The 12255-nt window shown below is 34.8% G+C and overlaps 1 protein-coding gene and 1 pseudogene across 9 annotated transcripts in view; one reads left to right on the top strand and one right to left on the bottom strand.

Moving 5' to 3' along the window:
- Window positions 1–12255, bottom strand: part of EDA (ectodysplasin A) — a 261904-nt gene that overhangs the window by 179093 nt on the left and 70556 nt on the right. The gene's annotated exons all lie outside the window — the stretch shown is intronic.
- Window positions 7778–7896, top strand: LOC118608349 (annotated as a pseudogene).

Below are 12255 nucleotides of genomic sequence, written 5' to 3'. Positions count from 1 at the left end.
TTAGATAATGGAAGACAGGAGGCAGATTCATTAGATGGCATGATCGCCACTTTCAAATAGTATTAACTACAAGAATTACTGCTCTTATCTAATAGTGTGGTGACTTGCAAACCTGTCTACCAAATGTCCTTATATTGTCCTCCAAAGGACCACATTTCTGAAAGATTCAATTTCCTACACAAATGGCACTTATTAATCATTCTTTAGATTTTATTAACTGAAAACATGTCATAACTTCTGGTCCATATGAAATGATGAGTATTATCACATGTTGATAGAATTCCAAGGTGAATCATAGAAATTGGATATTTAATAAGTATGTGAAAACTGCTCAAAGATCCCCATTCCTGTCTTTCACAGACTCCAAATCAATTAAGTGTGATCTAAAACATCCAATACAGTTCTACAGTGGGGAAAAAAGTGATGAAGAAATAAGTTTTTCTATTCAGAAATCCAAAGCAGAGATGAAGAGGAGCTAGTTGCAGGGTTGGGGCTATCTGGACACCGCTATAGGCAGAGTGAGAGAGAGTAAAAAACATGGGTTCTAGAGTAGGCAGACCTGGGGGTGACTGCCAAATTCTACAAGAATATACCAGCTTGTGCCCTTAGGCAAGAAATTAAGTTTCAAATCTTCAACTGAAAATGGGGATAATATCACCTACTTTAAAGCACCATTATGAGGATCAGATTAGAAGTATATATCTAGCTCCTTGAATTATTTCATTAAACTCTTATCTAACATAAAACCTTTTAAAATTATCTTTATTGGGGGTGATATTTCTTAATAAGAGTATATAGGTTTCAAGTGTACAATTCAATAACATGTCATATGTATATTTCATTATGCGTTCACCACCCAAATTTAAATCTCCTTCCATCACCCCTTTACCCTTATCTCCCTCCCCTGGGAAATTGGATTATCCCATTTTGCAGAGAAGAAAACTGAAACTCTACACTACCTACACTACCTCTATTTCTTTCGTAGAATTAGTATTTAAGTCAAGGTCATACTTAAGAGAATGCTTCCTTTCCACCATTTACAATTGTTTTAGCCCTGGCCTCCCTAAGCTTCTCTCCAGAAAGAATATTTCTAGAAAACATACTACTTCCTCACTTCTAAATCAATCAAATAACATGCTACTTTTAATTGCCCATTTTCTCTGTTAATTTTCTGGGTACAAAAATATGCCGAACTATCCATAACATTGCTTCAAGAGTTCATGCAGTATAGCCATGCATTAGATAGTAGTGCTATGACCAAAGATCATAGTAATAATTCCAATGATAAGCCTTATGGGAGGCACAGGGCTTCAGAGTCAGACACCCTGGGTCCAAATTCCATACCGATCTACTTCTGGCTTCCTATGTAATCTTGGAATACATACTTCATCTTTTTGAGCTTCAGTTTCCTCCTCTGTAAAACTGGAATATAATACCTACTTCTAATTGTGTCTGTAAGGATTAAATGAGATAGCGCTTTAAAAAGCACAGCACAATGCCCGGCATACAAATGTTCAATAACAAATTGTCGGTTTTATTATAATATCACCTTGATATGCTGAAGAGTAAAACACCAATACACTGTTTTCCTGAAAGATACATCATTCATACAGGGAAGGCTAGAGGGCTCAAGGCGGGGTATCCAAATCAACAGGAGACATCCACTTGTTTATTCTGGGAACATTATATAACAATCTCTAAATCTGGTGTCTCATAAAATGTCTCCATCTCATGTAGCATGAAGTTTAAGTTCATTGATTCAGACCAGATGGAAATGTTAACACATTTCCAAAATTAGCCACCCTAAACTATTTCCAGCTCTTTATAAAATAAAAAACAGGCCATGGATATTCTGCTAATGCCTAGGTATTAGACACATCCACCTACCTGGGGTGAATTATCCTAAGATTTTATATGGGTAGTTAATGCTATCTTTGGTTATACCTCAATTCTTTTAAATTACACAATTTTAGAAACGTACTGGCGTCATTTTCCCTTGGATGGTAGTCGAGGAGGGCATTAGTTACAGAAAGCCAAAATATCATGGTGTCACACCAAGAACACTTAATGAAAATTAGAGACTGACTTCTCATGTAATCTTGGCCTGGGGAATCAGCTGTATAGCCCTTAATTTCCTTGTGTTCACAGTAAGTGAATCAACACAAGTGATCCCCTCCAGCTCTGAAAGTCTACTATCTTAAGTCTGTACATTAATACAAATGAATGAGAGTTCATACATACAAATTTTCAACTGCTAAATAATGTCAACATTTAGTAGTAACTACTAGATATTATAGTCTAATCCTTTTCTATATCCCTACCACAAGTAATACCTTAGGCAATTTCCCCACTGGTATATGGGCAATAAAGACAGTAGTAGTAATAGTGGTGGTGGCAGTGGTGACGGTGGTAATAGTGGGTAAAACTTATTTCGACTTCCTATGGACCATATCCCGTCAGAAACATCTAACAAATATTAACTCGTTTAATCCTCACAACACTAGAAAGGAGGTACACTTATTATTTCCACTTTGCAGAAGAGGAAGATGAGGCAAAGTGAAGTGACTTGTTTTAACCACTGGAGGCAGAATTCAAACTTAGAATTTCAGCTCTTAATCACGATGCAAAAAGAAAGTAGCAGAAGAGCTAGACCAGGAATTCTACTTCCAGCCAAGAGGGAATAAAAGGGACCAAATTTACCCTCCCTCCTTAAACAACTAGAAAACAAGAAAGAAATATATAAAACAACATTAAAAAAGATATTTTACAACATGTAGCACAGGATTGTAATTCTTCTAAAAAGGGAAATAAATCAGGTATGTACATTTACTGCCCCAGTTTACTGTGTGGAGGTAGCTTTTAAGTCACAGTGCAAGGAGAGGGAATTCAGACAGAGCCCAGTAGTCTCCATGAGTTGAAGAGGCAGAGAATGGAGTTCAGAGAGGCCAATTTGGTTTGAAGTTGTGGAGGAGAGTACAGGCGACAAGGGAACTGCATAGAGTATGAGATCCAGAGAGGTCCCCTTTGAGTCCTTGGTTGATTGCCAAATTTGCATATGCATGAAAGGGAGCTATTCTAAGCTAGGGATAAAACCAGCAGAAAAAAATAGGGATGGGGAAATGACTTCTAGGATAGTGGCAAAAGGAACCCAACAGATTTTCAACCCAGCTAAAGAACCATAAGTGATGAAAATTTTTTTTAAAGTAACAACCATTAAAAGTCTCTGGAAATTGTCCAAAGTGTAAATAACAAATGAAGAAACATTTCTTAAAGAAAATTTACTAAATTTTTGGTAAGAGCAATGAGATTCTGTGGCATTTAAGATTTGATCCATCCCCTATCCCCACCCCCAGCTCAGTGTGACAGAAACTCTACTCTGCAGCTGCAGCCAACAACACAGGGCTCTCTCTCTTCCTAGTTCACAACCTAAGGTTACAGTGTCATGTGGGGTTAAGTGGCATTCCCACATTAATCATCCTGCAATCCTGTGTTTCAGAAGCTCTAATTTGGGTGGGCATGGCTGAAAGGTCTAAGACAGCCTTCTCCCACCCAGCTACAAAATCTGCCAACCTGGATTCTTGACCCAGTGAAATTGTCTTTCAAAATTTAGCACTAAGTAGAGATGTTTTCAGGCAAACAAAAGCTGAAAGAATTCATCGCCAGGAGACTTACATTCTACAAAATTTTAAATGAAGCTCTTCAGGCAGAAGAAAAATGATGCCAGAAGAAAACTTGGTTCATGTAAAGGAATGAAGAATACTATAAATGGTAAATATAAAAGACCTTTTGTAATTAAAAAAAATCTCCTTAAAAGATAAATATTTAAAACAAAAATAATAATGCATTGTGGGGTTTATAGCATGTGTAGAAGTAAAATGTATGTAGGATTACAATAGCATGAAGGGTGGGAAGGGCAAATAAAAGTATATCTTTGTGACCTGAATACTCATATAGATAAAGATATTTGCACACCAATGTTCATAGCAGCATTATTCACAGTAGTCAGCACATGGAAGCAACCCATGTGTCCTATGATAGATGACTGGATAAAGAAGCTGTGGTACATATATACAATGGAATATTACTCAGCCATAAGAAGAGATGAAATACTGCCATTTGCAACAACATGGATGGACCTCGAGATAATCATGCTGAGCGAAATAAGCCAGACTGAAAAAGTTGAAAATCACATGATATCACTTATATGTGGGATATAAACCTAAAAGTACCACATGAACAGGACAAACAAACAGAGACTCATGGACATGGACTATAGACTAGTGGTTAACAGAAGGTAGGGGGTGGGGAAGGAGGGGGGAGGTAGATGGGGTAAAGGGGGTCAAATATAGCATTTAGGGGGAGCGTGAAGTGGGTAAAAGGGATCAAATATATGGTAGCTGAAGGAAACTGGACTTTGGGTGGTGAACACACAGTAGAATATTCAGATGTCAAATGATTATGTATATCTGAAAATTACATGATCGTATTAACCAATTTTACCCTAGTAAACTTAATTTTAAAAAATGTATATCTTTGTATAGGTCCCAGACTATAAGTGAAGTAGTATAAAATTTTAAGGAAGACTATAATAAATGCAATCTAGTGTAACCACTAAAAACAAAGGAGTATAGTTAATAAGACAATGGTGGAGATAAAGTCGAATTACAAAAATTTCAATTACTCTAAAAGAAAGCAAAAATAGAGGGTAAAAGAAGTAGAGAACAGATGGAAAAAATAAAATCCAAGAGCAAAATGGTAGATTCAAACTAAAATGTTACCACAATTACATTAAATAAAAATTATCTAAACATTTAAATCAAAAGCCATAAACTATTCAATTGGATTTATTAAAAACACAAGCAACTCTTTGCTGTCTGTGAGAGAGCTTACCTGAAATATAAATATTCAGTAAGTTTACAAGTGAAAGGACGAGTCCAAGTTTTGGCCAAGATGGAGAAAGCCTCTCTCTCCTGTAGATACAACTAAAAATGATGGACAAAATACAAAAAAATCAAGTACATGAAGATTTAAAAGTACCAAAAAGCAAGTATATTGTGAAAGGGACTTAAAACTTAGAGAAAGGAGCCTGTATCAAGGTGGATGACCCATATTTGTTTTCTCTTGCAGATTTTCCCTGAGGGTGGATCTTAATTGCAAAACTGCATAGTAGAACACTGGTATGACTGGTGAAAATTTCAATAGAAACCTTGTGCTACCAGGCAGAGCGACCATAAAAAAGACCACAGAGTGAGGAGGGTAATTCTGTTCTTTGTTTGTTTGTTTGTTTCTAACAGCTTTGTCTAGTCATGGAGTTGTTTGGTAGTGATGGCTGTGTGAGCAGCTAAAACTCCAAGCGGACCTTGTCTTTCTGGCCAGAGGGACCAGAAAGGGGAGAACCCATGGCCTCAAGAGTGGATTTGTGAAGGAAATTCTGTACAGGAGAGAGAGAAAAGGATCCCCTAATTCTGTGAATGAGCCAGTCTTGTGCTCATCTCTAAGTGTGCATGTGTAGGAAAGACCCAAAGGATCATAACAATACTTTGAGGGATAAACTAAGACTTAAACTACCACCCAACAGTCAAATACCTGAGTGGCACACTGCACAGAATAGAAATAAAACAGAAAACTAATGACTTGAAAAATTGATCTGAAATTAGAATCCTCATGCACAGAAGGCAGGATAGAACTTGTGGTCTGAACCTAACTTAGTTGAATGCCTTCTAAGAAAAGTTCTCTAGAGGATTATAATGTGACCCATAGTTTACACATAATTGCACAATGCCCAGGATACATCCCAAATTGCTCAACATGCAAAGAACCGAGAAAATGTAACCAACTTCCAAGGGAAAAGTCAATTAACAGACGCTATACCCTATATGACCAAGATGTTGGAATTTTGAGACTTGAAAGTAGCTTACTACAAACATCCTAAGATGACCTCCTGATGATTTCTTGTCTCCTAGTAGCCACAGCTTTGTGTCATCTTCTCTCCTTGAATACTGTATCTGTGACTTGCTTCTAAGCAATAGGATGTGGCAAGGTGGTGAGAGTTCACTTCAGTGATTACATTATATAAAACTGTCTTAGCGGACTACAGAGAGGGATTCTTTGCTGGCTTTGGGGATGCAAGCTGCTATGTGATGTAAGCTATCTATGGAGAGAACAATGTGGCAGGAAACTGCAAGCTTCAAGGAGCTGAGTTGTGCCAACCACCTTGTAAGCTTGGAAGAGGACCCCCATCTCCCGATGAGAATGTAGTTCAGGTGACACCTTGTAATTACAGCCTTGTGAGACTGTGAGCAGCTAGGCCATACTCAGACTCCTCACCCACAGAAACTGGAAGATAATGTGTGCTGTTTGAAGCTGCTAAGCGTCTGAAAATCTGTTATGCTGCAATAGAAAACTAATACATATCTATTGAAATTATGTTACATGCTGTAAAGGTAACCACATTTTAAATGAATGGAAAGATAGTAATTCCAGCAGAAAAAAAATTTGAAATTATAAGAACAAAAATGTAAATTTTAGAATTGAATAAGATCTCAATTTTTAAAAAAATGACTGAATGGACTCAATAGTACCATTAAAACGAGAGAGTGAAAAGTCAGTGAGCTTTAAGACAAATCAATAGAAATTATCCAGGAAGAGTAACAGAGTTGGAAAAATATTGGGAAAAAAATAACAACATCAAAAGTCCTAACAGTCATATATGTCATTGGAATCCTAGAAGAAGAGATAGAAATGGGTATAAAAATGTATTTGAAGAAATGATTGAAAACTTCTCAAACTTGGTAAAAAACATGTGTACAATATTTAGGAAGCTCAGCTAACTACAAAAACATAATAAACTCAAAGAAAACTATGCCTAGGCATATCATAACTAAAGTGCTGAAAACCAAAGATTCTTTTATTCTTTAAAATGACACCATCACATATAGGGGAAAAATGATTAAAACAATAATGAATTTCCCATAAGAAGCCATGAGGTCAGAAGACAGTGGAAAAACCTATTTAAAGTGCTAAACAAATAAACTGTGAACCAAGACTTCTCTACACAGTGAAATAATCTTTGGAAATCAAGGTGAAATAAAGACATTTTCAGATGATGGAAAACAAAGAAAATTCATCACCAACTGATCTCCTCTAAAGGAAATTCCTCTAGGTGAAGGGAAATGATAGTTAGAAACTTGATGTTAAAAAATGATGAGAGAGCAACAGAAATAGTAAATATCTGTGAATATTAAACATTTCACTCAAGTTCTTTAAAATCTGCGTGAATATTGGAAGCAAGACTCATAATATGGTATGTAGAATTTTCAATGCATGTAGACGTGATACATATAACAATGATAAAGTGGAGCTTCATAAACAGACCCGTACAGTTGTAAGGCATCTACATTTTACTTGAAGTGGTATGACATTAACTCAAAGTATTAGGTATATACCTGCTCATTCATAGAGCAAGCACCAAAATATAAATATGAGATATTGCAAAATCACCAATAGATAAATTAATATGGACTATTAAAATCACTCTAATATTTTTTTAAGCAGGAAATGGGAAACAAAGAAACAAAGAATAGAGAGGACAAATCAGAAAAGAAATAATAAAATGGTAGAATAAAGTCCAGCCATACCAATAGTTACACTGAATGTAAATTGTCTAAATATATGTAATAAAGGGCAGATTGTCAAACTGGTTTTAAAAAAACTACGTGTCGTCCACAAGAAACCAACTTTAAATATAAAGACATATGAATTAAAAATAAAAGGAATAGTCTATGGCCATGCTACCCTGAACAAGCCCAATCCTGTCTGATCTCAGAAGCTAAGCAGGGTCGGGCCTGGTTAGTACTTGGATGGGAGACCACCTAAGAAGACCAGGTGCTGTAGGTGTAAAAAATAAAAAATAAATGATTGTAAGCTGACAAGGTCCTTGAAATCTGCGAGGTCCACCAAGGGTTGCCTTGTCTAAAAAAAAAATAAAAATAAAAATAAAATAAAATAAAGAAATATCATCTAAACTATAATTCAAATAAAGCTGAAGTAGCTATATTAAAATAAGACAAAGTCGGCTTCACAATAAAGAGTATTACCAGGGATAAATAGAAACATTACATAATGATAAAAGGATCAATTCAGCAAGAAATCAAAACAATCATGAATATGTATGCAGCTAATAACAGAGCTTCAGAGTACATAAAGCAAAAAGTGATAAAACTGAAAAGAATAGGGAAATTAACAATTATAGTTGGATGTTTTAACATTCTTCTCAGCAATCAATAAAACACGTAGACAGAAAATCAGTAAGAATATAGAAAGACACAACTCTATTAATCAACTTTACCTAATTGACATTTATTGAACACTCTACCCGGCAAGAACAGAGTACATAGTCTTTACAAGTGCACAAGGAGTATTCACCAAGTTAGAACATATTGTGGTTCATAAAACAAACCTCAAAAAGTCTTTTTATCAATTGTAGTAAAAAGCACATAACATAAAAGTTACCATCTTAACCATTTTAAGTGCACAATTTGGTAGTGTTATGTATATTCACATTGTGTGACAGATCTCCAGAAGTTTTTCATCTTGCAAATCTGAAACTCTATACCCATTATACCCATTAAACAAGGCTCTTTTTCTCTGTCATCCCCATCCCTGGTAATCACTATTCTATTCTGTTACACATATAAGTGGGATCATACAGTATTTGTCCTTTTATGACTGGTTTATTCCATTTAGCATAATATCCTTAAGGTTCATCCATGTTGTAGCTTGTGACAGCAGGATGTCTTTGTTTTTGTTTAAGATTTTACAATTCAGTCAAACGGGGTTCTCAGCTAGAATACACACTCCAGATTCAAAACATTTTTGAGCAATGGGTCTGAATCAGTGAGATAAAATGTAAATTAATAGATGTAAATTCCCACCATTTACATTTCCACAATACCACCAACACCACTATCAACAACTATAAAAAGAGCTGTCTTTATCAGACACTTACTGTGTGCCAGGTTCTATGCTAATAATGTTACATGCTTTGTTTTTCTCAATACCCTCATCCCTTCTATAAAATAGATACCTGATTATTAGGAACTCTATTTTAAAAACATGGAAACCAAAGCTTACAGAGTAATATCTTCAATGTCACATAGATGGTAATATCTGCATTGACATTCAAATCTAGCTAGTCAGGTTCCAAGCCTAACCTTTGCACACTAATGCTTCTTGGAAAACTAGCTGAACAAATAAATACAGCATGGTGAAATCCTCAGGTAATTTCAACTGAGACTGAATTTACCACCATCTTAAGGTAAGCATGGGGGCTAAAACACCAACACAATGTTAGGTGCCATGGGGTTTTCCTTCCTTTTTAAGGATGAATAATATTCCATTGTATGTGTATACCACATTTTTTATCCATTCATCTGTTGATGGACATTTGGACTGCTTCTACCTCTTGGCTATTGTGAATTGTGAACGTGGATGTGCAAATATCTCTTAGAGACCTTGCTTTCGATTCTTTTGGCTATATATCTAGAAGTGGGATTGATGGATCCTGTGGTAGTTTTATTTTTAATTTTTTGAAGAACCTCCATACTGTTTTCCATAGTGGCTGCACCAATTTACAACGCCGCCAACAGTGTACAAGAGTTCTAATTTCTCCACATCCACACCAATACTTATTATTTTGTCTTTCAATAGCAGCCACTTGAATAGGTGTAACGAAAAGATTTTAGGAACTGAAATCATACAAAGTATGTTCACTAACCACAATGGAAATAAAGTAGAAATTAAAAACATAAATATATGCAAAAAAATGCCCAAAATATCTGGAAATTAAACAACACACATCTAAATAACCCACAAGTCAAAGGAGAATTCTTGAGGGAAGTTTTAAATATTTTGAACTTAATAAAAATGAAAAATCAACATATTAAAATTTCTTGGGTATAACTACAGCAAAATGGACAGGGAAAATTATCCTATTGAATTTTTATATTAGAAGAGCACAAAGGACTAAAATTAGTAACTTAGGTTCCCAATTTCAAACATTAGAGGAACACAGCAAATTAAACCCAAAGCAAGAAGAAATGATATAGATAAGGGTAGAACTCAATGAAATTATTTATGTTTCTATTTTTAATCAAACTAAAATCTGGTTCTTTTAAAAGATCAGTAAAGTTGATTAACCTATAGCCAGGCAAACCAAGAAGACAGGAGAGAAAACGCAAAATAAAAAGGGGGCATCACTCTTGACCCTACAAACAGTAAAAAGATAATAAAGGAAAACTATGAATAACTATGCCCATAAATTTGACAACTTAGACAAAATATACCAATTCTTTGAAAAATAGAAACTATAAAAGCTTACCAAAGAAGAAATAGATAACCCAAATAGCTGCACATCTATATTAAAAGTCTATTTGTTATTAAAAACCTTCCAACAAAAAAAACTTCAAGTCCAGATGGCTTCGCTGGTAAATTCTACCAAACATTTAAGGATGAAAAAATACCAACTTTACACAAACTTCCAGGAAACACAAGAGAAGAGAGAACTTCCCAACACATTTTATATGAGGCTAATACTATACTGATACCAAAGCCAAACGAAAATATTATAAAAAAGGAAACTAGATCAATATCTCTCACGAATACAGGGGTAAAAATCTTCAAGAAAATATTCAAAAATCAATCAATGTAATTCACCGTATCGACAGGATAAAGAAAGAAATGCAGATGATCATCTTAGGTACAAAAAAAGCATTTGACAAAATTCAACATCTATTCTTTTTTTAATCTAATAATCATTTGACTTTTTTAATTTTTATTTTTCAACTAGAGTTGACATTCACTATTATTTTAGTTTCCAATGTACAGCATAGTGGTTAGACACTTATATAATGTATGAAGTGATCTATTCTTGATTTGAAAAACTTGAAGCAAACTAGGAATAGACAAAAAACTTCTTCAGTCTGGCAAAGATCATCTATTAAAAAATTTAGAGCTAACAATATAATGGTAAAAGATTTAATATTTTCTCCCTAAGGTGAAGAACAAAACATGTATGTCCATTTTTGTCACTCCTATTCAACAACATAGCAGTGCATAGGGGAAATTTATAGCAATAAATGCTTATATCAGTAAAAGAGAAAAGGTCTCAATTCAATAATCTAAGCATTCAACTTAATAAAGCTAGAAAAAATAGCGAATGAAGCTCAAAATAAGCAAAATGAAACATGTAAAAATTATAAGAAGAAAAATCCATTTTTTAAAATTGAGAATAGTTGATGAAATCAAAAGCTGGTTCTTTAAAAGATGAATATAACTTATAAATCTCTACCTATACAAACTGAGAAAAAAAGGGAAAAAGATACAAATTACCAATATCAGGAATAAAAGCGGGGCTAACACAACACACTCTGCAGACATTAAAAAGACAAAAAGGGGAGACTATGAACAACTCTATGCCTATAAATCCAACACTTAGTTGAAACAGACCAATTACCTGAGAGATAAAAAAATAATAATATTCATTCAAGAAGAAACAACCAACCTGAACAGTCCTATATCTAGTAAATTGAATTTACAGCTATAAACTTTCCAACAAAGAAAACTCCAGGTTGACATAGTTTCACTGCAGAATTCTATCAAATATTTAAAGAATTAAAGTATAATAAAACTCACTAATTTTAAGTAAACAATTTGATGAAATTTGACATATATGACTATCTTCCTGGGATAAAAGCAGAAAGTTGATGTTAATACATCAGCAGCACTACTTTACATAAATCAATAAGGGGGAGGCTTATTTTTCATTAGATTTCATAAATATTTTTCATTGTGGTGCACTGATCCAAAGTCACAGAAGGTAGACCCTTTGATTTACTAAAGTACTCATGACACAGGGCAATTTTCATTTCCAACATCACACACACACACACACACACACTCTCTCTCTCTCTCTCTCTCTCTCTCTCTCTCTCTCTCTCTCTCTCTGTCTCTCTCTCTCTCTGTCTGTCTGTCTCTCTCTCTCTTTTTGAGCATCTATTGTACACAAGAGTAAACTAAAGTCCTTGCCTCCAAGGAACTAACAGTGTAGTTGTAAAGGTAAAACCCGTAATGTCAAAGGAGGCCCCAGAGAGGTACGATTTGAGGGTTTGAAGACTGGATAGAATTTAGAAAGCAAGAAGATAAGGCTACCACTTCCATTCACATCTGAGCAGCCATTTCATAGTAGTAAGACAGTGT

The sequence above is a fragment of the Rousettus aegyptiacus genome, unplaced genomic scaffold (assembly GCF_014176215.1).
Source record: "Rousettus aegyptiacus isolate mRouAeg1 unplaced genomic scaffold, mRouAeg1.p scaffold_m13_p_9, whole genome shotgun sequence".
Classification (NCBI taxonomy): Eukaryota; Metazoa; Chordata; class Mammalia; order Chiroptera; family Pteropodidae; genus Rousettus; species Rousettus aegyptiacus.
The sequence above is the reverse complement of the archived record's forward strand: the minus strand, read 5'-3'. Positions and strand labels throughout refer to the sequence as shown.